Source organism: Pinus tabuliformis, chromosome 7 (assembly GCF_031772625.1).
Source record: "Pinus tabuliformis cultivar Carrire ecotype Pingquan chromosome 7, CPIR1, whole genome shotgun sequence".
NCBI classification, from domain to species: domain Eukaryota; kingdom Viridiplantae; phylum Streptophyta; class Pinopsida; order Pinales; family Pinaceae; genus Pinus; species Pinus tabuliformis.
In genome coordinates this window covers 38,394,718-38,422,619 of record NC_142293.1, presented here as the reverse complement: position 1 = coordinate 38,422,619, position 27,902 = coordinate 38,394,718, and the positions used below count along the sequence as shown (strand labels likewise).

Genomic DNA, 27,902 nt, shown 5'->3' with positions numbered 1-27,902 from the left:
AGGGCAGGCCATTATGAAGTCCCCACCTGTGGTCCATGGTTGGTAAGCTCTTTTACTTGATTTCTCTAATGACTTGTTGTACTGGAAGGCTAGGGGACACATTGGATCTTATGCAGGATTGCAGATGGTCTCCATCTTGGGTTTGGTTTCCCTATATGGGGTCCTAACCCTCTAGAGGGCTACATTGGCACATGTAGGGTATGTGTTGAGAGCCATGGGCCTCCACAACAGTAGACAACACTCCATGGATCCCCAAGGATGTTCAAAGATTGCTTGAGATTCACCTATTGGACGAGGAAGATGCACCTGGTTCACCTTTTCCCAGCCAGCCCCACAGATGTACCATGCACTTGGCAGCTGACCAGGACTTGTAGGATGATGTGGCATCACCTACACCATCATTAGAGCCCTTACAGATGATCAACAAGCATCTTTGACTCATTTGGAGACCTAGGTTATTATTGTGCCCCCACACTTGACCCACGAGGTTATTATTGTGCCCCCACACCCATTGGGGGCACCACAACTTTATTGTTTAGAAAACAAGTGGCCAACTCCTTGTCCATCACTTTTGAGGGTCCTATTCTTCATTATGGCACCTATGGACCTCATCAGGCTTCTTGGAGAGCCCTACGACATGTATTATTTATCATTTGACCTCTTAAGAGGCTTATTATTTCATTTGTGAGCTAATTTGGTGGGCTTATCACCAAAAGTTAGGTTATTAGCACATTATTTTATTTTTGGGGCTTATGTAGGCCTAGGAGACTAATTCAAATTCCTCATTAGTGTATAAATACAAGCCAGGTGAGTTCATTTGCTCATCATCACTTTGGATTGGATCTCTCTTCTCTTTAGAGAATTTCGCACTTTTTTATGGGATGAAGAATGGGAGCATGGATGAATTTTGATGTTTGGATTGGAGTATTTTTATCTTGGAGCTTCTTTATTGTCAAATGTTGATGGTTGGATATGTTCTATTACATGTAAGTACACACTTTTAAGGCTATTCTTGTTTTACTTTTGTCATATGCATTGAATGGGATTTTCGCTATAATAGGGCTAATTGCTGCATTGCATAGTTGCAAATTTGTGGAATTATTCTTTCTATATAACATCTCTCAATGTTTGGGCCATGTATGTGAATGAAATCTCCTAGGGTTAATTCCATTGGTGAATTGATTTTGATACGCCATCTCCTTTGCCAAGCGAAGTATAAAAGTTTTGAGGTCTCTTCCTCTTACCCTAAAGGTTGAGCGAAGAAGTCTTTAAGGCCTCCTTGACCAAAATACAAGGTTCTTTCTCATCATTATCCTAGACTCCATTCTCCCCAAGTATTTTGGCACTGATCCTCCAATAGGTGGTCACTCAACAAATAATTTTCTTCACCTTTCATCTCTCTTCTAGGCCTAGCCAAGTTGGGTCATCTGAGACATCATTTTCCTGACAAAATAGCCCAAGAAAAAGTTTGATCTCCTAGTCTCTCTTGCGTCGGTCTGTCCTTAAGGCCTCCTTCAATTTTGAAGTCATTCCGATTGTGGAATTGTGAGATAACCCAAGCCCTAGCTCCAAGATCAAACTTTTCCCTAGTGCTCCCAAGGCTAGTGCCTCATAGGATCAATTTGACACCTTCAAGTGAAAATTCTTGCTTTGATCCTTTCACCCTCCTTGTCTACGTTAAGAACGTCATTGGTTGCTAGATTCCTCCACCTTAACCTAGGCTGAGTCCACTTGGTCCTGTATGGTCCCACATCTTTGAAAAGTCAAATCTTCAAGAACCATTCGAGAAGTCAAGTCCAATAAGGATTCCAGGATTGGGAAACTCCATAAGGCATATACCTCTAACCCAACCCTCAAATCCTCACCTCCTCATCTTAGAACTCTTTGTACCTTGCTTAACAAGCAAGTAGGCTCGATTCTTAAAACCCTTCTAGGAAAAGGATTATTAGGGTCACTTCACATCCATTGGTTGATTCATCCTTAACAAGTGACCTTCTACATAACGGGTATTCTCCCATTGGTGAAAGTTCGTAAAGAGTAGGGAGTCTTCGCTGAGGTGACAATGGGCTAAGCCTTCATTGTTGCCCTTTGACCTAATAGTTTTCCCTTTAGGAGTCCCTTTTATGCCCCCTGCTAGTTTGAGCGGTAACAGGCACGAAGGGCTATCACCTTTCACTGCTAGAAGTCCTTCTCCGACAATGAACTTGGGCTAGTGTGATTTGCTCCCTTGACCTCTTTTCTTCGTCCTTCAAGAATCAATCTTGAGCTCACCAACTTTTGCCTCTCCTAGCAGACCATTTGTCCTTCAATGACATGCACTTAGGGCTTGGAGCATGCCACTACAACCCTCCCAAACCACTTTTCTTTTGGCTACTCCACATTGTCCTACACTAGGACTTCATCCACCTAGCAACAAATCACCATGAGAACATCTTCACGTACCTTTCTTGAGTTGATGTTTACTGCTATTGTGACCATGGTCTGGTTAGGGCATACTACAGTCACTTGTAGGCCCTCTTCTCCAGCTCCAACACGTCCCTACAACTATGTCTTGCCTCCCTTAGGTTGCTCCTCCCATACATTGCTCCTTTAGGTGGAATCAACCCTTGTTTAGGCCTTCCAGCCCACTACAAAAGCTCGACCCTCCTCCCAAACAAGCTACAGGTCTGCGACTCCCTTTTATGAGGTATGTCCACACACAATACAACCCAGAAATCACTCTTGCTATCCTTGGTTTGTTCACAAATTGTCTCAACCTGCTTAGGGCAACTTGTGCTACTACAACAACCCTCTAACTAGCCTCTAATCTATTCGTTGTGCCTTCCTAACTAGCCATGTATTCCTCCTTAATGCTCGACCCCTTCTTTGATATGTGGTAGCTTGAATAGGCCTGCAAACTAGCCTTTCGACCTCCCAAAACTTGACACCACAGAGCTCGGCCCCTACCTACCATCAAAAAAAACTTCGGCCTCTGTTTCATGAAGAGATCCTGCACCAAACACGCCCAGACTAGCTCCTCTCCTTCGTTGCCTGCATCTGCTCCAAACTTGGCTAAAAAACAATCACGAGAATTGATCCAAACCAGACTTCATTCTCTCCTTTGTTTTGTCCTCTAGGAATTGCGGCCAAATCAGATGTCTCCAATGATTGTTTCCCTTTTTGGATGTGAGAATGAGGTCTCCAACTCATCTCTTTATATACCTTTCTCTAGGGCAACATCTAGCTCATTTAGGGCCTTTTTTAAGCGAAGCCGACCCTTCTTCTTGAGCCACTTTTGCCCACACATAACTTCAAAAATTCATATCTCAACTTCTAGACCTCCAATTTGGATGATTCTCGCTGCCCCTTGCTCGTCTAGGCGTCCTCTATCATCTCAAATAATCACATGTCAAAATATCCTCATGACTTTGGCTCCACACCTTTGGGTACAAAACCCCAAGCTTGGATTCCAAGCTCACAAAGCACTTTTATGGCACTACAACCTCCAAACCTCAAACCCTAGGGCTTGGAGTACCTCCCAAGCTACAAATCTCAACACTCCCTCTTAGCGGGGGAGGTACTTCCAACACTAGAAGTCTCCACTATCATCATTACTAATGACACTAGCCCATCTTGTGTCCATCACTACCACACACTCTGTAGAATGAACCACGCTATCTCAGTAATGCCTCTGCCTCATCTCATTTGAACTTGAAGACCTCATCACTTTGTTATTTTTTGTAGCATCGGATGGTGTTCTAGTCTCAAAATTTTGTGGAGAGGCTAAAGCACAGGAGTTCTCCAAAGCCCAGAAATTGTTTCTAGAAATTTTACTTAAAGATAACTCAATTCAATTAATTGACCATAATTAAGAAGATAACTCAATTCAATTAATTGACCATAATTAAAAATTTCCCAAGTCTAACTTAGGAAAAATGGTTAATTAATAGTAATTAATTGAGAAAGGTGAGAAATCTTTAGAAACTCACATAGATCTACTTAGAGATGATCTCAACTATCGATTAATTTTTAGTCGTGGCTGTTGGAGTCCCAACTGGAGATTATAAGAAGTTGATGCGTAGATGGAGAACACACCAGTGTAGATACTCAGTGAACTGGGCAGTTCGATTTTGCAGTGCAGGTAATACAATAACAAGATTGAGTCAGTGATAGAGTAGTAGGTGGCAGAAGATGTTAACAGTGATCCGAAGGAAGTTTTCCAGTTCCAGAGAATATCTTGCAGAGAGGCAGAGATAGCCACAAAGAGGTTGCATAGTAGCCTCTAAGAGGCAGTTCGACTTGCATATTGGGAAAGTTGTTTCAAAGTTCTGGAGGCAGGAAAAGTTCGTAGAGGCTGGGAGAAACATTTCCATAGTCGGTGGCAGGCTGAAGAGGCAGCTTAGAGTGAGATCCAGACAACACAAATTTGTGCCTGCACAGAGGGTGATGCAGGGCATTTCCTGGAGGGGTTTCAAAGGCCAGTTTCAGTGCAAGATTGCTTGTGGGGTGAGGAAGATTTCCTCACAATATTTTTGCCAGTATTTTCTCCATAGGATTGCCAGTTTTCGGCATCCAGATTGTACTCAAAATTTCTACTGCATAATAATAATATATACCCTCAGTTGTTGCAACCGATTTTTCCACATTGGGTTTTTCTGGGGACTTTTGGCATAAATTAACGGTGTCATATTTTTGTGTGTACTAGTATTTCTCACTTCCTATTTGTCTCCGCAATATTTTATTTGGTGAAGAAATTGCAGTGTGAATATTTTGTCATTTTGCCGTAAAAAAACTGCATAATTAATTTTATCAGTTAGGACTTGGGAGAAATATTTCCAGTCGCTGCATTTCAAGGAATTTTCACATGGTATCAGCGAAAATTTGATTGGACAAAAAGCTCAGAAGCGGAAGGAAGAAATCGTCTAGAGAGGGAGTCTGGCAGTTCGATTTTCAAATTTGCACAAAAGCTGGCCATGCAATTCGAACTGCTGGGCAGAGGGTTCGATTTTTCTAGTGTAGGTGGCAAGAAAAACTTGCAGAGCCCAGTAGAATTTCTACCAAGTAGTAGTGGAAGTCGAGAAGTTATTCCAGTGAAGCAGATCAATATTTTCGCTGAGCAGTTTGTTTGGGCACATAGGGTTGTTCAACAATTTGCTAGAACAAGATCAGTGTCGGGTGGAAGAGGAATAGCACACATATTTGTCTTGGGTAAAATTTTCAGTAAATCCATGGACTGAGTTGATATTTAGGAGGCTTCAAAATTGTCTTCCAGATTGGAGGACGAATTTGCTTGCTTATTAGGCTCAACTTCATAGGGTGTCTGGTATATAGACATTGGAGCGTCAACTCACATGACAGGGGTTAGAGAATATTTCTCTAGCTGCAAGGAGGAGCAGATGGACTTCCAAATTACGATGTACAATAGAACAAAGTGTACTTTAGTGGGGAGAGGTACCATCGATTTTCAGAGGGAGTGAGTAGCAAGTACCAACGCTAAATATGTACTGCATGTGCCAAGATTGGGTATGAACCTGATTTCAGTATCCTAGCTACAAGATAAGGGATATAATGTCCACTTCGTTGGGAAGAAGATGTTTGTCAAACACCCGAGTTGGAATGTTAATTTTAGTTAACAATGGTATGTTCTATGCTTAGCACAATTACTTCAATGTCCTTTTAGCAGCCCAATGACATTTCCAATAGCAATCACATTAACCATAAATCACATTGACTGTAACTGTAGATAGAACATAAAATAAAATGTAGAAGACAAGCCAAGACAAGAGAACACCAGATTTGGCGGATGCTATGGAAAAATCACAAGATGGGGAAAACCCTTTGACCAATTCTTCTTATTATTATATCAAATGTTCAACAGAGAGAGAGTGCAATAATGCAAAAGTCAAAGTCAAAATTGACTTGCCAAACCACTGTCCAAAACAGTCCTGCAATTATGTCCTTGGACAATAGTAGTCAAATCAGCACTAACTAGAAAGTCAATAACAATCAAAGTCTGGTCAAACTTCTCCAAGACAACTCGGTCAAAGGAGAGAGAAACTCAACCTCTTTTGCTAGTCAAAGTCAGCCCAAAACAGTTATCCAAACAACATTCAAACTCGGTCAACCTGAAGTCAACTCTGCGGTCAAACAGGTTTGTGGTCAACGCAGGTCAAAGTGCCAAAAAATTCTCGGTTCCTGTGCCAAACAGTATGGCTTTCCAAAAATGATTTTTTCACACAAAAATCACAGTCAAAGGATGAGTCAAAGTGCCTGGTCAATGGTGGTCAAACACTGCAACAACTTTGAAATTTCAGCCTTGTAATCTGCTCAGAAATTCATCCTTCTTGCCGCACGTGTGAGAGAAAATCAGCTGCCCAATGAAGTGTATGAACCAATCAGATGAGGAGAGAGAAGATGTGTGTGATGAGATGATTCCAAATGAGGTTTGAGGTCTCTTATATTTATACAAGTCGTCGGGGTTCAAGAGACATGTCCATTGGCCTTCATGGGCCTACATGATGATGTCGCTGACCTTGACAATTTGCACATGCGTGGGCATAAATTAAAAAACACATTTCTTCTTGTCCAAATTTGATGATCTTTAGGTCGATTTTGGTCCTCTCAAAAAGAGGAATTCGATGCAATAATCATCTGTTAAATTTTGGTATGTTCTATGCTTAGAGCAAATTTACTTCAATTTTCTTATTATCCCAACATCAATATCCAGATTAGTAATCACATCAGCGTGATAATAAAATGTAGATAGAACATAAACATAAACAGTAGAAGACAAGCCAAGACAAGAGGACACAAGATGTGGCACCAGCCAGGGACAAACCCCAATGTGGGGAAACCCTTGATCAATTCTTCTTATATTCTTCAATAGTTCAGCAGAGAGAGAGAGTACAAATATACAAAACTGATATTTATGACAGCAGTAGAAAACCCATGACCAGAGAAGTCAATGCTGGTCAAACTAGACAGATTCTTCCTCTGAAGATCATTCATATGGCACCAATAGGATGCTCATCAAACTGAGCCAAACATGGTCAACGCTTGACCCAATACAGCTCCCAAAAACATTGTTGACTGCTTGCTGCACTAGCTATCACTGCTTTAGGATTTAGGGCATCAACAATACAGGTCTTTAGAGGCTGAGGTGAAATTCCATCATTGCCATGCTATCCAAGTCTGACTTGATAACATAAATGCAACCCTTAGACAACCCTTGAACAACCTTTGCTGCTAGCTATTGCCTGTGCCTAGCTCAGCAGCAAGATAGGCCTATGGACCTCCAACAAACAGCTCACAAGCATCATCAAAGTATGTAGCTTATAAGAACTAGGCTAGCTGTCAGTACTTATTTAATCCACATATACTATTCAGCTTTTCAACTTATGACAACGGCTTCATTACCTAGCAAAACATATGATGAACAACTTCTTTCATCACACTGTTATCTACAACAAATGTGCTGTCCTTCCAGACTTATTCATGCCCTGATAAGACCCCTTCTTGCAGTGGTTAAGAGTCTCTCCTTGACTGCATCTAAGGGTTCTCCTTTATTGAAGTTTAAGGCCTCCCTTTTAACTGCGTCTAAGGTCTCTTGGCTGCGGATTAAGGGATTATCCTACTGCAGCTTAGGGCACTACTTGACAGTTGCTTGAGACCTCCATTTTCTGTGGCTGGAACCTCCTTCTTTGACTGCAGCTAGGGCAAATTATGACTATGGATTAGGGCCTTCATGGATTGCGTATAGAGCCTCTTACTTGCTGCTAATTAGGCCTCCTTAGACTGCGGCTAGGGCACCCTTAAGTCTGCGGATTTATCTCTTCCTTAACGCTGTTAGAGCTCTCCTTCAACTGTGGCCAAATCTCTCCCTTACCTACGGCTAAGTCTCTTCCTTACTGCGGCTAGGGTAAGGCTAGATCTCCCTCCCTTTAGAACTGCCGCTAGGGTTATATCTCCTCTAGGACAACGTATTCTCCTTTAGACCTCTCCTTCCACCAAAACCCAAACAAGTGGAGAGAGATGACAAGAGATGTGTGTCTCAAAATGACTTGAAGACCTCCTCTATTTATAACGCCATGTTGAGGGTAAGATGGGGTAATTTGGTTGTTGGCCGACCTTGACAAATTGTCAAGTAACACAAATAAAGTCATATCTCCATGAATACATGTCAGAGTCGGATGTCGGAATCTGTTGAACAATGATGTAATAATGAAGAAGAATTGATCGAGAGTGAGTCACAAGACCTTGCCACTCTCCATTGAAAAAAGTTAGTCCAGGGGTAGAACCCCAATCAGATTTGATCCTGAATGATCAAGCTGTTGAACACCATGCATCCTAGTCATAGGGAGTACGACAGTACACGATGCGTCTATCTGTAGTGCTATGGTCCCTATCCACTTTTCCCAACTCATTGGCCAGATGAGAGGTACTTGCCATGAGACCCGGACTACATGGGTAGGATGGATGTTGGGGCATCCACAAGAGAAGGTGAACCACTCATCTTGCTCAGATGCCATAGGAGAAGGTGAACCACTCATCCTATGCATATGCCATCAATCGTAGGGGAAGATGAACCACTCACCTTACACACGTGTCATCAATCGTAGCGGAAGGTGAACCACTCACCTTACACATATGTCAGCCATCATGGGGTATCACGGGGGAAGGTGAACCACTCACCCTGTACATAGCACACCTATAGGGGAAGGTGAACCACTCACCTTATGGTCGCTCATAGCTCCAAGAAGTACCCCAAGCCCCTAGGAGCTTCCAAAGCTCAGTGTCCAACTCAAGTGGGACCCTCATGGGAGGGTTCTTCCACGACTCTAAGTCTCTTTTAGAAGGCTAAGAATTTTACCTTCCCCAAGGGCTTCGTGATAATGTCAGCAATCTGTGCATGTGTGCTCATGTGTTAGAGCCTTATTGCTCCCCGTTGTACCATATCTAGGATAAAGTGGTACCTTATATCAATATGCTTGGAGCGGTCATGGAACAGGGGATTCTCTGAAAGGCGAATCCCACTTTGGTTGTCGCAATAGATCACGGTGGTATCCAACATGTACTCAAATAGCCCACTGAAGAGCTTCCTCAACCAGACAACTTCACAATAGGCCATACTAGCTGCAATATATTTGGCCTCAGCAGTGCTTTAGAGCAACCGATTTTTGCTTCCTGCTCATCTAAGAAATCGAGGTAGAGCCCAATGAGAAGCAACATCCTGACATGCTTTTATGATCCACCACATTGCCAACCCAGTCAACATCAGAATATCCATGTAGCCTCAAATTCCTGGCAGTGTATCTCAGCCCGTAGTTGATTGTGTGACAGAGATATCCCAAGATAATCTTAGCAGCAATCCAACGTATTTGATGAGGCTCAACCATAAATTGACTCAACGTATTCACAGCAAAACATATTTCGGTCAAGAGTTTCCCAAGAACATCAGGGCCCCCACAAGTTGTCGATACTCAGAAGGGTTTGCCAATTCGGGCCTAACAACACTTCCACATAGCTTCTTGAAGTTGAGTTCCATCGGAGTAGACACAGACTTGCAATCGACCATCCCACATCTCTCTAGCAGCTTCACAATGTATTTTCCTTGAGAAAGAAAAATCTCGCCTGGCTTTTGCCAATCCTCCAGGCCTAGGAAGTAATGCATCAGACCTAGGTCCTTCATCTCGAACTCGGAAGTCAACTCCCTCTTACATTGATAAATGAGAGGGTCTGCACCTGTTAGAAAGAGATCATCAACATAAAGGACCAAAATAAGAGGCATGTCTTTTTCAACCTTGAAGTATAGGTTAGGGTCAACATAGCTCCTCCTAAATCCCAGCTTCACAAGATAACTGCCAATCCTTTCATACCAAGCCCTAGGAGCTTGCTTCAACCCATAGAGAGCTTTCTTCAATCTACATAAATGTATCCTTCGATCTTGTACTTAGAATCCCTGAGGTTGTTCCAAGTAGATTTCCTTCTTAAGTGAGCCATGCAAGAAAGCAGTTTTGATGTCCATTTGATGTAGGCTCCATCCTTGGTTGGCAGCTAGAGCAATAATAGATCAGATAGTGGTATATTTGGCAACCGGTGCAAATATATTGTCATAGTCCACTCCTTCCTTTTGAGAGAAGCATCGAGCAATGAGCCTGTCCTTATATTTTTCAACACTCCCATTAGCTCCATGTTTAATTTTGTAAAGCCATTTTGAGGTGACCATAGACTTGTCCTTGGGTCTAGGCACCACGTCCCAAACATCATTCTTCATGATAGATTCATATTCCTCATTTATCGCATCCTTCCATACTTGGTGTTTTACAGCTTCTTTGAATGTGCGTGGTTCAGCTTGAACAATAATACTCATGGCAGCCAAGTACCCCTGATACCTGTTCGGCTTCTTACTTTCACGAAATGTTCCTCTTGGAGCAATATGTCTTTTAGCGTCTTCGAGAGTATCTTTGAGCCATAGTGGACGTTTCCTTGAGGTAGAGGGATCACCGGGATGTGGATCAAAACATCGGGCATAGGACATTTGTCGGAGGTTCATCTTGTTTTTCGGCAGCATCATCATAATCCTTCCTTGGGATAGGGAGATCTTTGGTTTTCCCAAGGGCAATGTCTTCATCAAAGGTGACATCACGACTTACTTCCACATCCCTTTTACTAGGCACTTAGTTTCTATATACCTTTGAATTTTCACTGTAGTCGACGAATATTCCTTTCTTCCCAGAAGCTATACGCCTTTGAATTTTCACTGTAGCCGACGAATATTCCTTTCTTCCCAGAAGCTTCCAACTTATTCCTCTTCTCTTTAGGCACATGAAAATACACGGGATGTTGATTTGGGGTAGTATCGGATGTGCTCTAGCCACGAAAATTAGTGGAGAGGCTAAAGCATATGAGATCTCCAATACCCAGAAATGGTTTGGGCAGATTCTAAATAGTTTGGGAGGTATTAAAAATAAAATATTAATGTGAATTAATATAACATTGTGTTAGAAGGGTCCAAAAGTCATGCATCAAGCTAGAGTTAATCTTAGCCGTTGATTAGGGACTTAATCTCGGCTGTTGAATTGTCAACGAGAAAAGTATAAGAGGAGGCTTGAGGGTCAATTGGAGAATATGCCAAGTTGATCAAGAATTCGATTTTCTAGGGTTGGGCTTGCTGAGGAAATCGAAGGAGTGATCAGAATTGCAGTTGAGGGGCAGTGAATACAGAAGTAGAGAGGCAGAGATAGTACCGGGAGGATCAGCGCAGAAGCTGGGAGAGAGGGACGCAGAGCCAGCCAGGGCTCACGCAGAGGCAGCCAGGCACTACGCAGTACCTCAGAGAGCTAGCGTGGGTGACCAAAGGCTCCAAGGGCTGACGTAGTGCCTCCAAAGGCTGACGCGGTACGAGGTAGGGAGACGTTGGGCCAAAAAGGGCTGACACAGTCCCTAGAGGCTGATGCTGGGGTTTTCGTGAGGCAGATTGGAGCTGGGAGCTGTCAGAGTGTTTATCCGGGGTTTCAGCCGGAATATCTGTCTCCGAAGGAGAGGTACTACTACCGATATTATTCTTTGTTGGATGAGCCGGTTTTGGCACCCAGATTGTATTTTGAAACTGCTTAATAATACAAACCCTCAGATAGCTGCATCGATTTTCCTGCATTGGGTTTTTCCGGGGACATTGGTCCAAAAACAACGGTGTCACTTGTGTGCTTGTTTTGATTCCTTCAGTTGATGATTTGTAATGTGTTGAGCATGTACTTGTATTTATTTTCAGTATTTACATGGTAAATAACTTGTTAATTAATCAGAACAACTGGGTAGAAATAAATCAGAAAAGTACATGAAGGGTTTCTAACAGTTAGACTTAGAAATTCCAACATGGTATTTGAGCGTGGTTGCAGATCACAGGAGAACTGAGGACATCAACCGAGCAGAGCAGCAGCAGCAAAAAACAACTGTCTTGAGTGACATAAGCTGTTCCTAGCAGAGAAGCAGCAAGGAAGGGGTGACGCAGTACCTGCGTCATCAAGTTTGATTCAGGAAGAGGATCAACGCAGTGGCAGAGGGGAGCAGACGCGACCTACGCAGTGCCCGGTCATCTTTCTCAGTCAGGAACGATTGACGCCCGTGTACAGGAGGTGTGGATTTTGTTGGTGCCGGGATTGCGTAGAGCCTAGAAGCTCTGACCTTAAGTTCGCTGGGGCTTAAGACATTGTGGGTAAGTTGCAGAGTGAAGCTGGTGGGGTATTGTAGTTAAAACAATACCTAATAGGGCAAGACCAAGGAGGAGGGAGTTGCTACCGAGGATTTCTACCCAAGAAATTCAGATCAGTGGTGCAGCTGCACTAACGATCGGAGTGGGGGCATCTCAACATTGGCAGAAGGGTTTCTAGGAGGGAAATCGAGGCTCAGAGGGAGTCACACCAAGAACTTCCAGGAGGGAAGTAGAGGAGCAGTGAGATGGCAGTGAACGGGGTAAGAGACTAGGACAGACTGGATGGAGCCTCAAACTTCGTAGTCTGGAAGGCCAGAATCTTGTCCGTTCTAGACAGGAATCGAGTCAAGCACTTCGCCTTGAGGACGATAGCGATCCCGTTGACCCAGCTGAGAACGACAAGTGTGAGGAGGTAATGGCGAGGGCCAAGAGCATCAACCTTGACGGGTCAAGGACCATGTAGTACCACATTGCCGAAAAGGACATGACAAATGAGATATGGGAGGCCCTAAAGAAATTGTACCAGCATACTTCTGTGCAGAGAAGGATGCTTCTTGAAAACCAACTGCGGTCATACCAGATGTAGAAAGGGGAACAGATCGACATCTTCCTCGGTCGATTGAAGGAGATCCGAGATCAGCTGACTTCCATAGGGGCCACACCGGATCAAGGATTGACGGTGAGAACAACCCTGAATGCAGTCTCTGAAGACTGGGGGGTGTTTGTCCATAGCATGCTGGGCAGGGCGACCCTTCCAGATTGGGAGGAAATGTAGGCGGCTCTTCGTCAAGAAGAGATCAGAAGGTTGAGCAAGGCGGGAAGCAGCGGTAAGGGGATCAGAATCAAGAAGGAGGAAGAGGAGGATGCTACCCTAGCATCTGAGGGAAAGCAGGAGAAACAGAAGAAGAAGGACCTCTCCAAGGTCAAATGCTTCAACTGTGGGGAACTAGGTCACTATGCGAGCCAGTGTCCGAGGAAGAAGAGCAAAGGAGAGGCTTTCGAGACCAAGGCAGCGCCAACGAGGGCGGAGAAAGAAGTGGAGACAGATGATGACTGTGCGATGAGTGCTCATACGCCACTTGAGAGGAAGTGGGGAGACATCGAGCTGTAGTTAGACGGACTGCAGGCGATGAGGGGCAGGATCCTCGAGGTACCCAACCTCTTGGATTATACGTTGCTACGGGAGCCTCGAAGAAGAGTAGTAGGACTGGCGGATGTCAGGAGAGACAGATGCAGATGGAGCGTAAGAGGGAGCTACAGTGTAGGATTCCCAGGATAGCGTGAGGCAGCAGTGCGAGATGCATAGAGTTGTTGTAGCAGCGCAGAGGTCATAGAGGGAGCACTTGTCAGCGATAGAGGGAGTTTCAACATCGAGGGTGTCTCTAGCCTGACAAAGATGTCAGAGTTGGGAGATTAGTTACCTACTTCTCAGTAACTGAGTTGCAGTGCAGTAGTTAACAGTGGCAGTGCTATGGGCAACACGATGCAGCATGATGAGAGGGGCTGCCGTACAGATGCAACCGTGGCAGTGGCAGGGCCATGGGTAGCAGTACAGGATGTAGCAGTGGCAGGGCCATGGGTAGCAGTACATGATGCAACAGTGTAGGGGATGTTGGGCAGGGAGGCTTAGCATCAACACAAGGACCGATGCTGGATGATCAGGGTGATACTCAGTGATGAGTATTACTAGAGCACAGTCCTCGCTAAGAGGGAGTGTTGATGTGGGGTAGTATCGGATGTGCTCTAGCCACGAAAATTGGTGGAGAGGCTAAAGCACACGAGATTTCCAATACACAGGAATGGTTTAGACAAATTCTAAACAATTTGGGAGATATTAAAATAATTAATATTTTTAATGGAGTCCCTAAGTCTCCCCATAAAAACTTCGCTAAATCTTAATCATGGAGCATGGCATGGGTGGTTTCCATGATTTTTCGATTCTCCCTTTCAACAACGCCATTTTTCTCAGGAGTTTATGGGACAGTTGTCTCCATCTTAATGCCAGCCTCTCTGCTGTGAAAATTCCAAAATTGAAATCCTATTGCAGCAACTGGAAATTATTCTTCTAATTGTTAATTAATTTTCACAATTTATTTGCTACGACAGATACTAAATATATCACACTGCAACCTTCACAAATAAAATACTGCGGAAATAATAATGCTAGAAACTAAGAAAATACTAGCACACAATAAAAATGACTCCGTTATTTTTGGACAATTGTCCTCGAAAAAATCCCAACTTGGGAAAACCGGTGTAGTAGTTGAGGGTTTTTATTATTAAGCAACATTGAAATTTGAGTACAATAATCTGGATGTCGAAACTGACAATCCTATAGAGAAAAATACTGGCAAAAATCTAGTGAGGATTTTTCTTTACCCCACAGGAAAATCTGACACTGAAGACTGGACTTTGAAACCCTCTATGAATTGCCCTGCGTCACCCTCTACATGGGCTCTGCGCAGGCTCTAATTCGTACGACTTGGATCTCAATCCGAGCTGCTTCTTCTGTCTGCAACTGACTCTGGAAACGCTTCCCCCCACCTTTGCAAATTTTTTTTGCCACCGGAACATTGAAACGACTTCACGAATCTGTAAATCAAACTTCCTTTAGAGGCTACTGCGTAGTCCCTGTGTCAACCTCACTATGGCTCTTCTGCCTCTCTGCAAATGCACTCACTGGATCTGGAAAACTTCCTCCAGCCTCACTGTCCCTGCCCCTCACTGACTCTGCTTCCTCACTGAGGTTCGAACTCTCTGGCAACTGATTGTTGCTACTCTAGAAAATTGAATTCTACAAGTGGCTCTGATGTATTCTCCATCACCACATCGATCCCTTCTTATATCTTCTTGTTGGGACTCCAATGACCAAGATTAAATCTTAATTGATAACTCAGATCATTTATGGATCGATTTGTGTGAGTTTCTAGAGAATTTTGACCTTGACTTAATTAACTCTGATTAATTAACTAGTTTTCCAAGGTTTAGACTTAAGAAACATTAAGTCATCTCTAGATGGAGCTTCCAGAAACAATTTCTAGGTTTTGGAGATTTCATGTATTGTAGCACCTCCACCAAATTTCATGGCTAGAACACATTCGATGCTACAGAAATTAACACTCTCTCTTGGCGAGGACTGTGTTCTCTCTAGTGCTGCACATCCTGCCACAACACCCTGTCTCTGTATCACCTCCTGTTACACTGCTGATGTTTGGCCATACTGCCCACCAACCACTGCTCAACACTGATGCTGCGTCTGTGTTACTGCTGACACTACCATACCGCTGCCAACACTGCAACTCCCTTCCATTTGTTGCTGCTGCAACTGCAACTACTGCAACTGAGAAGCATCCAAAATACTAAATCATCTGTGTTCAGTATGATGCATCTGTCTCCCAAGTCTCTGAATGCTACTAGCATCTGCACTGTCACTGAAGACTCTGTGTTGCTGCTTGTTGCACTCATCTTTGTCTTTAAGGAAGCAGAAGTACAATTTTTTTTTTGTAGGATCAGATCATCTATCAACAGTCTTATGTGGTCATTATAAAAACATTTTGCAAGTTATATAATGTAAGTGATCCTAGCAAGACCTTAGTGGGAAAAGGACCCGGGAGGGAAGGAAGCAAAGGCCCCATGCTACTATGGGCATGATTCGATTAGTCATGATGTCCTCTCCCGTTGGTCGAGCCTGCTTACGCATCCTCTCTTTGTCAGATCGTAGTGTCTTATATATGTCATTATGGCATGACTCATTGAGTGTATGTAACAACTTAGGTAAGCCTATTATTTTGGTGAAAAGTTTCCTCTTAGGAGTTTTTTCGTCTCACTGACTCCTATGTTTCTAAACACAGATGGTCGACAAAGTTTTTCCCTCCAGCCTCACCCCAAAGCTAAAGTGGAATTTTTCGTCAAAGTCTTAGGTGAATCCTAGTGTTCTAGTCGAGTCTTATGTAAAAATGATTTAGAAATAATTTAAGCTAGTTGGCTAAATTATTTTATTAGAAATCACTTAATCTACTAAATCATGTTGTGTCGGAGATGGGGTATGTGTCTTGAGGGTCTAAGTCGAACGGGTATTCCCCCTTTGAGGATTGAATTGTAAAAAATCTTATGTAAAAAGTATTTTAATGCATGGTCCCTCATACTTAGACACCATGGTTAAAATATTAGAGGGTGGAAAAAACATTAAAACCCCTCAAGTGTCAATTAATTAATTTTTCTAGCAAAAATAATTAAATCCTAAGCCAGAAAATTAATTAATTAGAGTCAAATTAAATTGTCTTAGGAAAATTATTTCTCCAAGTGGGAAAATTCGTAGGTCTTAAAAGAAGTAAATTTTGAAGGACCTCCATGAAGGGAATGTTGTATATTTCAAGAAAATTTGAACCCTTGTACCTTGGTGGTTAAGTCGAAGTCAATTTTTTGTGGAAATTAGCTCAAAATAATTAATTTTGAGTTGATAAAAATGGAGTTAAATGAGAAATTCGAAAATCCCTCAAAAATAAAAATGCAATGGCTAAGATTAAAAGATCTTCAATAGTTTAAACTCAATGACCGAGATTATTTTGACAAGGATCAAAGAAACTAGCCGTTATTTTTCCACATGGAGGATTTAATTATAAATTAGAGAATCATTTGAGTCTCTAGCACAATGATCTCTAGTTAGAAAATTGCTGCTGAAGCTTTCATGTAAACAATTGTCCCGCTGAGAACTATTTTTTTATCATAATAAAGACTTTGGGGTGCAATTTCAAGGTGTTCCATGTTCATGGGTTGTGGTATGTACTAACTACGGGTTTTCCTATCTTGTGCTAAATATTGGTAAGATCTGTTTTACTAGATGGAGATAAAATCATGCTATTAATAGTTTTGCGCTAATATTAGGTGTTTTGATTCCCCATATGATTAATAGATTGTCTTGAGATAAATACATAGTGTTTGCAGGTACTTCAGTCTTTGGTCTCTAAGTTCACAAACTTGGGTGGAAATTATTTTGCTTGGATCCCAAATATTTGTATGGTGGATTTAATCTTCGCTAAGGCTATAGTGTGCATTGAGTTTCTAAAGTATTTTTAGCCATTCATTAAAGAAAAAACTCCATAAAAAAATATTTCTCAAAATTTTTATTTTAAAACTCTTGTACATTTGTAAATTTTGTGAATAAATTTGTAAATTATTTTTGCTAATTGGGGTTTTGGGTTTTCTTAAAGATTTTGTATATATTTAGGGTTTTGAATTTTTTTTTATATATTTTTTTATATTGGGTATTTGGGTTTCTATTATAAATTTGTTTGAGGATTGAGGAAGAAATTGATATTGGAGACCTTATAAGCCCTAGATGTATAGGGTTTTCAGGCTATTTTTGTAGGTTGCTTATTTTCAAATCAGAGAAGAAACCCATTTTCTAAAGGCCCTAGCCCTTACCCAACCTAAAGGCTAAAAGGCTAGTGTCCAAGACCTATTTTGCAAGCATTAAGAAGGCCATAAGCCCTACAAGGGCTAGATCTCATTGCAAACAAGAGCTTCTTCAAGGGATTGACATTTTACCTCTAACAATTTGTTTTGCAGTGATTTTGGGGTTAACATTGTGTTTTCACGTGGTCATTTTCATTAGAAGTCTTCCTAGCCATCTACAAGACCCCAAGGCCTCTTGGTTTGCTATCTGAACCCTAGCTTTTCATTGTTTTACCACTACTGTAATTTTTATTAATAACAGTGATATATAAGCCCTAAAATCATATTTAATTTGGTCAAAATAACTCAAAATTTCAAAATTTGAATTTTCCTAAATTTTGGCCATTTGGGCATTGGTTATCTAGCCTAAATCTTATTTTTTGCTTGCTGGTATTTCACAGCATAACTGAATATATCAGATCTGAGTTTTTTTTTGTTAATTGTTCTGAATAATTCACCCAAAAGGCTCAAAATTTCAATTTTTCAGTTTTGACAATTTTTTCCAAGTTCTGGGCATTTGTTCAAGCACTAATAGCTCATTGGTTTTCTGATTTTGAAACTGCAGTAACGAGTTTTTCAGATCTGATATTTTCTGAATATCACACTGTAAAAGGCCTAAAAACTTGATTTTTTCAATTTTGATAAAATTTTCCTAGTTTTGGGCATATTGGGCATTTGTTGTAGCATCATTAACTTGCTGATCTGATGATTTGTTTACTGCTGTAATAAGTTATTTCAGATTTGACATATCACTAAATACTCCATTTTAAAGTGGCCTAAATTCATAAATTTACATCTGCTAATCATTCGGAAAATTTTCTGTTTCATATATTTGGTAAATTCCATGTTCTAAAGTGTTTTTCTTGCTGCTATCATTAGTCTAATATGTGTTGGAATTTTCTGAAATATTACCGCTGATTTGGATATTTGAGATCTAACCTTTGCTTGTTTTGCTCCAAGTTACAAGGATTTATGAATTTTACACTTAAAACATTCACACATTTAAGCTCTAAATTTTTGATCTTGTGGTTGGTTAAGTTGCTTTGACACTTGGAAACTAATTGGCATTGTGATAAGAACATTTTGAGTAAATTTTATTGGCATTGTGTGATAATTGGCTAATTGACAAATTGGATAATTTATTCTAAGTATCTTGTGGATTGATTCATTGACACTCGTATCCTTAAACACTTGCCTTGTATTAAGATTGTACTCTAATTGTTGTTAAGTACTGTTGTCATAAGGAGTAGTCATAATTTGAGTACTTACACACTTAAACAATCTTAACTCAAGTAATTTCACTCATCATCTTTTCATGAGCATTCTAGGATTTAGCTTGCACTAAAAACTTACCTCCTAGCTTAAGCTAGGTTGATAGACTCCTAGGGCAACCCTTTTCCGATTAGCTTAAGGGATTCAACCCTTCTTAGTGGTTAACACAGTGATCTTGCAGTTGTAAGAGCCACAGTCTCTGCAGCGCTAGAGGCACTGGGTGGTTGGAACACGGGGGGAGGTATCGTTAATCAGACATTTGCTTGCTTCCCGTTGGCTTCCATCCCACAACCTATTCTGAAGACTATTTCTCAAAATAGTTAAGGGAGAGGTTCAACTTAGAATAGGCATTTAATCTAAAATTTACCAACATTCTTGCATCACCCCTAGCTCTTAGGACTTGCTTTCCATATAGGTTAGTCTATCATATCAAGCAACGAGTGTCCATTCCATTACTTGGCATTAATTTACATAGGAAGAATTGTGACTCCATAAGGCGCTGGTCTCATACTTAAAATCTAATTTAATCATTAATCTTGGTAAATTTAACCAAGTAGCTAGGCCATTAATCCGTGTCTCCCAAACAAGTTGGTTCTCAACTTGTTTTCCTTCACCTCATTTCCATAGGGACTACCCCCCATAGCCTGTTGTTGGGAGACAACTAGAATGAAGTCGGCGGGGATCATAGTGACAACCCTCGCCCTAAGCGGTTGTCGCGGTGCCTATATAATATGAGATACAACATTTTTGGCGCCGTTGCCGGCGATAGATTTTTCTATAATTGGTCCTCACGACATCCTTTCTTATCACATCATTTTGTGATCTTTCTTCCTTCATTCATTGTCCTGTCAACGTCACAACATTTTTTAGCGCCGTTGCCGAGGATATCTTATTCTCGGCGCTTCAACGACAATCTTCATAATCTTCTAATCCATTTTTCATCTTCTTAACCGTCAAGCACCACATTTTCTAGTGCTTTGATATCTCACTAATCTTCTTATTGCCTTGTTCACTTCTCTGTTTGTACCTTAACACTTGGACATTTGGGTCAGTTTCCTGTTTGGGTGGCGACTCCACTTTTTCATTTATTCACAAAAGCTTACATTAGAAAAAACCCTAGTAGTTTGGTTAACCCCACGCTCAGAGCTTGGTTAAACAAATTACATTCTGGTAAGCATTCATTTTTTCTTAGACAGAAAGCTTTCCTTGATATCCACTTGCTTCTCCTTGACTAACTTTTCGGTTTTTGCCTTTTGGATTTTGGAGATAGATTCATGTTCAAGTGATGAATCCATTTCTTTCATTTTTTACAAGAATTCCTGCTAGAGGCTCGCTTTTTGTGGATTTCTTGATTGTCTTGAACAAGGATATCTCTCCAGCATCCATTAGCTTCCCTTTCCCTTTAAGTAAGTCATCATGGATGACTTGTCCGTCCCTTGTCGTTTTACTAACACTCAAGGTTATCCTCATGACCTTCTAGGAGAGGGGTATGGGGTTAAAGAATTAATAGAAATCATTAAAAGTATGCATGATGAACAAAGAAATCAATTCAATGATAAGCAGAATCACATAAAGAAGTTGCAAGAGAATGAGTTGCAAAATTATAGTGATCAAGAAGTACCATATTGTAGACCTTGTAATCACTTTCATGATGAATCTAGTTGTGCCATTGCAAGAAGAATCCTTGATAGTGGAAAGGCAGGAACTAGTAACCAAGTTAATCATTTCGACGATGAAAAGAAAGAAGACAAGCATCTTGTTAAGGAATTAACTAAAATGATCAAAGAAATGCAATCTAGTCAAGCAAGATTGATAGTAGATCATGTCAGAGAAATGAGCTCCATGGGAAACATGTTACAAGCAATGGAGATTACTTAGTATAATCAAAGGGTCAGTGTTTAGAACATGATGGATGCCCTAGAGGAAGAGCATGTAAAGGAGCTAAGCTCCATAAAAACAAATCATAAGAAAGAAATAAGTTCTATTCAAGAAAACCATAACCGAATGTTAAAGGACATAGAAGCTAATCAAGTCTCTCTTCAGAATAGGTTATTAGCTAGAGAAGAAAAGCATGCTGAGGAACTGAAAATCATGCAAACTAATTAGATGACCACCATGCAAGACCATTTGATTGCCATAAAAAAAATCCATGCCAAGGAAATCAACGCTATTAAGGATGAACATTCTGACCAAATGAATGCCATTGAGGATAGGCTGCAGAGATTGATTAAGAACATAGAGGCTGATAACATACAACAAATGAAAATTATGGAATCGATACATGCTGATGAAATGAAGCCCATAAGAATTGAACAGATCACTCTTTAAAGTAAACTACCAAAGATGGAAAAATCGCAGGTTCATCCAAAATTAAAGGATCCAGTGATGGAACCTCCCAGCTCCCCAAAGCAGTGTTTATCTTATTATAAAGAAGTCATTGATTCCATTGAGAAATGGTTAAACAGTTGAAGTTTCTAAATTTACTTACTTAGAAACCCTTCATGCACTTTATCTGATTTATTCCTACCTACTTGTTATTTTCCTTAACAAGTTATTACAATGTAAATACTGAAAATAAACACTAGTGCATGCTCAACATATTACAGATCAGCAACTAAAAGAAACAGAAACAAACACACCATATGACACCATTATTTTTGGAGTAATGTCCCCGGAAAAACCCAATGTGAGAAAGCCGGCGCAACTATCTAAGGGTTTTCTTATTAAACAATATCAAAGTACAATCTGGGTGCTGAAACTAGCCTGCCCAACAGAGAATTTCCTTGGCAGTAATACTTCACAGTTTCTGACAAATCTATTGGCTGAAACCCCGGATAATCCTTCCGGCAGCTACTCAACGTCAATCTGCCCTAGAAACCCTAGCGTCTGCCCAATCTGGACTGTGTCAGCCTCTCCTAGCCCAGTGCTGGCCCTGCATTAGCCCCAGGAGGCCCTACGTCAGCTCTCTGACCCTCTGCGTCAGCTACGCTGGCCTCTTTGGTGCTCTGCGTAGCACTTAGCTGCCTCTGCGTGGCCCTGCGTGAGCACTGGCTGCTCCTGCGTCACTCTCTCTGGCTGCTCTTCTACTCTCCCGACACTATCTCTGCCTCTCTGTCTTTTTGTACTCAATGCCCCTCAGCTGCTCTCCGATCACTGATTCTATCTCTCTTAGCAAACCCCGTTCTAGAGAATAGAATGACTGATCACTCTGGTTTTCTCTCCAAGTGACTCTCAAGCCTCCTCTTATACTTTTCCTGTTGACATATCAACGGTCGAGATTGAGTCTTTAATCAACGGCTAAGATTAGATCTGGCTTGATCCATGTCTTTTGGACCATTCGAACACAGATTCATATTAATACACATTAATACTTTATTTTCCCTAAGTTTAGACTTAGGGACTCCATTAAAAATATTAATTATTTTAATATCTCCTGATCTGTTTAGAATCTACCCAAACCCTTTCTGGGTATTGGAGACCTCATGTGCCCCAACCTCTCTACCAAATTTCATGGTTAGAGCACATTCGATGCTACCCCAAATCAACATAAATGAAGATGACCTAGGCAGGAAGGAAACTGAAGGAAATCAGATCGATGATTACAACACCGATCCAACGGTGTTGACAGAGCAGGGTCATGAAAATAAAGAAGAGTAGGTCACAAAAATCATGGACTTTCCAAATTTTCCAAATGAGCGTTATCCAAATCAGATAGAAAGTTGCACGCCAATCGCATCGACATCAACATCAAATCCTACCGAGAGCAAACGTAAAAGGCGAAAGAGAAGAAGGAAGAAGTTTGATGCATCTGATGCTTGGGAGCAACTCGATATTTGGATAAGACAAAGTCCTAGCATTGTCAGAATTCAGCATGGCACATCTGAGAAACAACCCACAGACTTGCCGGAAAGTCGGCAGATGCTCAGCATGCACTATGTTGAAGACATCTGATGCCATAGGGCATCTTTGTATAGTATCTCTAACCCTACTCCTTTTTATTTCATGTCATGAGATAGTTTTATTTCACGCATTTATATTATGTCTTTTATATTTTAGTTTGTTAGAGTAGATTTTTCTATTCCAACGACATTTTCTATGTATACATGATGATTTCGATTTTGAATGGATATCTATTTGATGGACGTTTGTTTTCTTGGATGCAGGATTTTGGGGCTCTCACATCACTTCATGGAAGAAATGTGTCCCCATATGGAGCCAGATGTTGCACTCATATTTGTCAAAATTTCAAGGAAGCAGAAGTACAAATTTTTTCAGCAGGATCGGATCATCTATCAACAGTCTTATGCGTTATTATAAACCCATTTTATAAGATATGTAATGTATATGATCCTAGTAAGACCTTGAGTGTATGTAACAACCTAGGTAAGCCTATTATTTTGGCGAAAAGTTTCATCTTAGGAGGTTTTTCGTCTCACTAACTCATGTGTGTTTCTAAACATAGATGACTGGCAAAGTTTTTCCCTCTAGCCTCACCCCAAAACTAGGGTGGAATTCTTCATCAAAGTCTTAGGTGAGTCCTAGTGTTCTAGTTGAATTTTATGTAAAAGTGGTTTGGGAATAATTTAAGCTAGTTAGCTAAATTATTTTATTACAAATCACTTGGTCTACTAGATTATGTTGTGTCACAGATGGGGTATGTGTCTTCAGCAATGTTGCGAACATCGCGATCAGGATTAAATCGGCGAGAGGAAAAAATCGGGAAAAATCAGAAAAAAATCGGCAAATACAAAAATATTCATTTTTTTTCAATTTTTTTAATATCTAAAGCAACTACAACATAAAATAAATGCATTGACAACTATATATGATAAAAGAACTAATATATAAGATGTGTAATATCATTTCTAGTGCTACATCACACATAATAGTGAATCATGTCTTGAATAGTAAGTCCAGAGTCCCAACTCAGCCTCAAAATATCAACAAAAAATATAATAATGTATCTCATATCACGAGTCATAATGTCTTATACAATGAAATGAACCAAATAACTAATACAACTAATTTCCTCTGCCCCTCTTGCAAGAAAATGCAATAGCATTCTGTTAAAATTGGCAACTAGGGCCAAACTCCATGTAGGTCATCTTATTTATGGCAACAGATATTTTTCTTGGATTCCTCTCATCGAGAGGTGTAGGATTGATCTAAAGATCATCTGATTCCGACAAGTATTCATGGAGATATGAATTTATTTGTGTTATGTGACAATTCGTCAAGGGCGGCCAACAACCAAATTGCCCCCACATGTGCTCAACGTTTTAGTATAAAAAGGGGTGGCTTGCTAGTCATTTGCACACACTCTTCTTGTGATCTCCTCCTCTCCATTTGTCTTTGGGTTTTGGTGGGAGGAGAGATCCTAAGAGATACGTTGCCCTAAGAAGAGTTGCGTTAGATGCTTCCATGGGGAAGAAGGATCTACGCAGTTCCCTAGAAGATGATGCCTTAGCTCTACGTGCCTTAGATCTAGGACGTAGTCATGTGGAGAAGACATGCCCTACATCTAGGACGCTGTCATGTGGAGAAGACATGTCTTAGATCTAGGACGCTGTCATGATGAAGCTATCTAAGACGTGGTCATGTTGACGCTGCCCTAAACACAGTGAAGGTGGAGACCTAAACGTAGTCAAGGTGGAGGACTGTTTCAAGGGTTGAATAAGGTCCGAAGTCTGTTGTAGGAAGGCATGATGCTTGTTGTGCTAGGTCGAGGCCTTAGGAGCTGAACGCTATCTTGTTTAAAGGCTATCAGATGGGTTGTACCATTGTTGGAGGGTGTCGTGAGCAGCAGTAGTGTTGTGTGGTAGGCCACATGCCATACCACTACAGCAAAGCTAGCCTGGGCAGATTTGAGGGCTATCTTGAGCCCTTACCTTCAGCGTGGAGGAGGAGCTTCTCTCCTTGTCTAGTCCGCAGTTTTTGGAAGGTTGTTCAAGGATTGTTGAGAGGAGTTTAGGGCTATAGCATTATGCCCAAGTGCCCTAACCAGAACAGTCAGGAACAACAAAGTGATAAGTAGATTTGGAGCAATGTTAGAGGTGCGTTGGGTCAAGGATATTGACCAGATTTGGATCAGATTCAGAGTAGCCTGTGGGAGCCACGTGTTGGGTTAACATGGAGTGTTGAATACCCCGAAGGGGTGCAGGATGATGTGATGGATGCAACAACATGGTATATTGCAGCAACATGCTGCAATAAGGTGCATGGAACAACATAGTGTAAATGGCAGCAACATTATATTGCAACAACATGAGTGCAACTAGTAGGATGCAACAGTATGATGATAAATGTTGTAGCGTGATGGACATAGTGATGAAGTGTAGCATAAGCATGATGGGCACAATGAGGTACAACATTATGATCCAGCATAGGGAGGTGCAGCAGTTTGATGTGTGCAACATAGTAATGAGATCCAGCATGATGATTGGGTGCAACACAGTGAGGTGCAACATAGTGATGGAGTCACCTTGGAGGATCAGTGAATGCAGTATGCCTTCACCTGAGCTTAGATCAACTACCTCATATGCCATCTTCTTAGAGAAGATCTCTGCTCTTATTTAGATAAGTCAAAAGGTTGACTTCTGATGTATATGTACTATCTCTCTCTCTGCTGAACTATTGAAGAACATATAAGAAGAATTGATCAAGGGTTTCCCCACATTGGGGTTTGTCCCTGACTGGCGCCACATCTTGTGTCCTCTCGTCTCGGCTTGTTTTCTACAATTTTTGTTTATGTTCTATCTGCATTTTACTATCATGCTAAATGTGATTGCTAATCTGGAATAGATATTGAGCTAATATGAAATTGAAGTAAATTTGCTCTCAGCATAGAGCATACCTAAAATTAACATGGTATCAGAGCTGAGGTGAAGACAAAGCCCAAGCAAGAGTGAAAGAGCAATCACCGAAGACAGTTGGAAAGGACAAAAAGGCTCAATGGGTTCCTCATCCCTCTTCAAATTCACCAAGGGTGAAGTCGAAGCAGAGAATATTATCCGAATGGCGCAGCGGAAGCATCTAAGGCCTCTCTAAAGATCACTTCAATGGGACGTTCGGATTTAAGGGTGGAAGGAAAGGCGGATGCCTTGCTTGCAATAAGTTTGGCCATTATGCGAGGGAGTGTCCGAATGGTAGGGACACATCACTTGATGATGATAACAATCATTCCAGGGACATCTTCAATGATCGGAGGAATGACAGGTAATGCAGGTCATCAAGGAAATGGTCGACTCTTCAAAGAAAGCAAGGAACTCCAGGTATGAAGAATCAAATATTGTTTTTGATAAGCAAAAGGAGTATTATCTTATATCGGCCCTCTCCACTACCTCTACTCCGGACACTTTGGGAATCTGGCTTATTGATTGTAGTGCTTCAAGGCACTTCATCAGATAGAAGGAAGCTCTCTCTAATTTGGTAGAGATGGAAATAATCGTGGGGATTATACTTGGAGTCAATGCCACCTATCCCGAAAAGGGTGTAGGGAATGTTACCCCTCAATTGAATGAGGGCAACATGATTCATTTGCAAGAAGTTTTTTATGTACCTAATCTCAAGAAGAAGCTGGTGTCCATTTCGGCAATGGAAGTCAAAGGTTTCAAGGTGGCATTCATCGATGGAATGGTACGTGTTAAAAAGAGAAAAAGAAAGGAATTTTCAAGATGCTTTTATTCTTGGGTTCAGGGTTGGCAATTTGTATCAAGCTGCAGGAAGTCCATTGGGGACCATGTCCATTGACACATCTCTTCTATAGCAACGAAGGTCTGCTTATTATGGGGCCCTACCCGATGTGAGACAAATGGTGACAGGGATTCTTGAATTCAAAGAAGAGCATGAAGGTACATGTTCGAGATATACTGAAGGAAAACTTACAAGGGGACCATTCCCCTCTCGTAAGAGCAAGATCACAGATTTGGAACAAATCGAGGGGTTTGAGATTCATGATCGGGAATCTCATGTATGCAGGAGGAAGAAAGCTCTCTATGATTTAAAGCAAGCACCTCGAGCTTGGTGTGAGAGGATTGATAGCTATCTGATGAAGCTGAGATTCTCTAGGAGTGAAGCTGATCCAAACCATTGCTTTAGGGTTGTGGATGATAGACTTCCCATACTGGTACCTTATGTGGATGATCTCTGTCTGGCAGGTACAAACGCTCTCATTTACAAAAGAGCGAGTTGGATTCCGGATTTGGACTGGTGAAATGCAAGCCCGTGACTACCTCGATGAAGCCTAACTTTAAGAAGTTATGTGGTAGTGATGCCAGACCTGATTTAGGAAATGCCTCTGAGTTTCATAAACTCATACTAGCATTGATGTTCTTGGTGAACTCCTATCCGGATATATGTTTTACAAATAGCATGTTGAGCTCATATATGGTTGAGCCTCATTGAATTGGTGCCAAGAATAATTTGAGATATCTTCAGGGCACAATCTCTCATGGATTGAAATACGCTGCCGGAAATGTGAAGCTGCATGATTATTCTGATGCTGATTAGGCAGGAAGTGTGGAGGATCGCAAAAGCACTTCTGGGTGTTGGTTCTCTTTGGGTTCTGCTTCGATATCCTGGATGAGCAGGAAGCAGAAGACGGTTGTTTTGAGCATCGTTGAGGCCGAATGCATAACTGCGAGTATAGCCTCGTGTAAAGCTGTTTGGTTGTGGAAGCTCTTCAGTGACCTATTTGGACACGTGCTGGATACCATCGTGATCTTCTGTGACAACCAGAGGAGGATTCGATTGTTGAGGAATCCCGTGTTCTATGATCGCTCCAAGCATATAGACATCAGGTACCACTTTATCTAGGATATGGTACATCGAGGAGCAAGAAGGCTCCATCGCATTGGGACTGATGTGCAGGTCGCTGATATTCTGTCGAAGCCCCTGGGAAAGGTCAAATTCTTGACTTTCCAAGAATGACTAGGAGTCATGGAGAGACTCTCTCCTAAGGGTCCTGTATGATATGGACATTGAGCTA

The 27,902-nt window shown here is 41.4% G+C and overlaps 1 protein-coding gene across 4 annotated transcripts in view; it reads left to right on the top strand.

Annotated features, from left to right (window-relative positions):
* LOC149245128 (putative phosphopantothenoylcysteine decarboxylase) overlaps positions 1-27,902 on the top strand; it is a 176,636-nt gene that overhangs the window by 18,818 nt on the left and 129,916 nt on the right. Inside the window, exon 2 of one of the 4 annotated variants that reach the window (XM_089457661.1) lies at positions 17,759-17,843. The exons of the other annotated variants lie outside the window; for them this stretch is intronic. The gene's annotated coding sequence lies outside the window, so the exon portion shown is untranslated. The remainder of the gene's footprint in view (positions 1-17,758; positions 17,844-27,902) is intronic. 4 annotated transcript variants of the gene reach the window in all.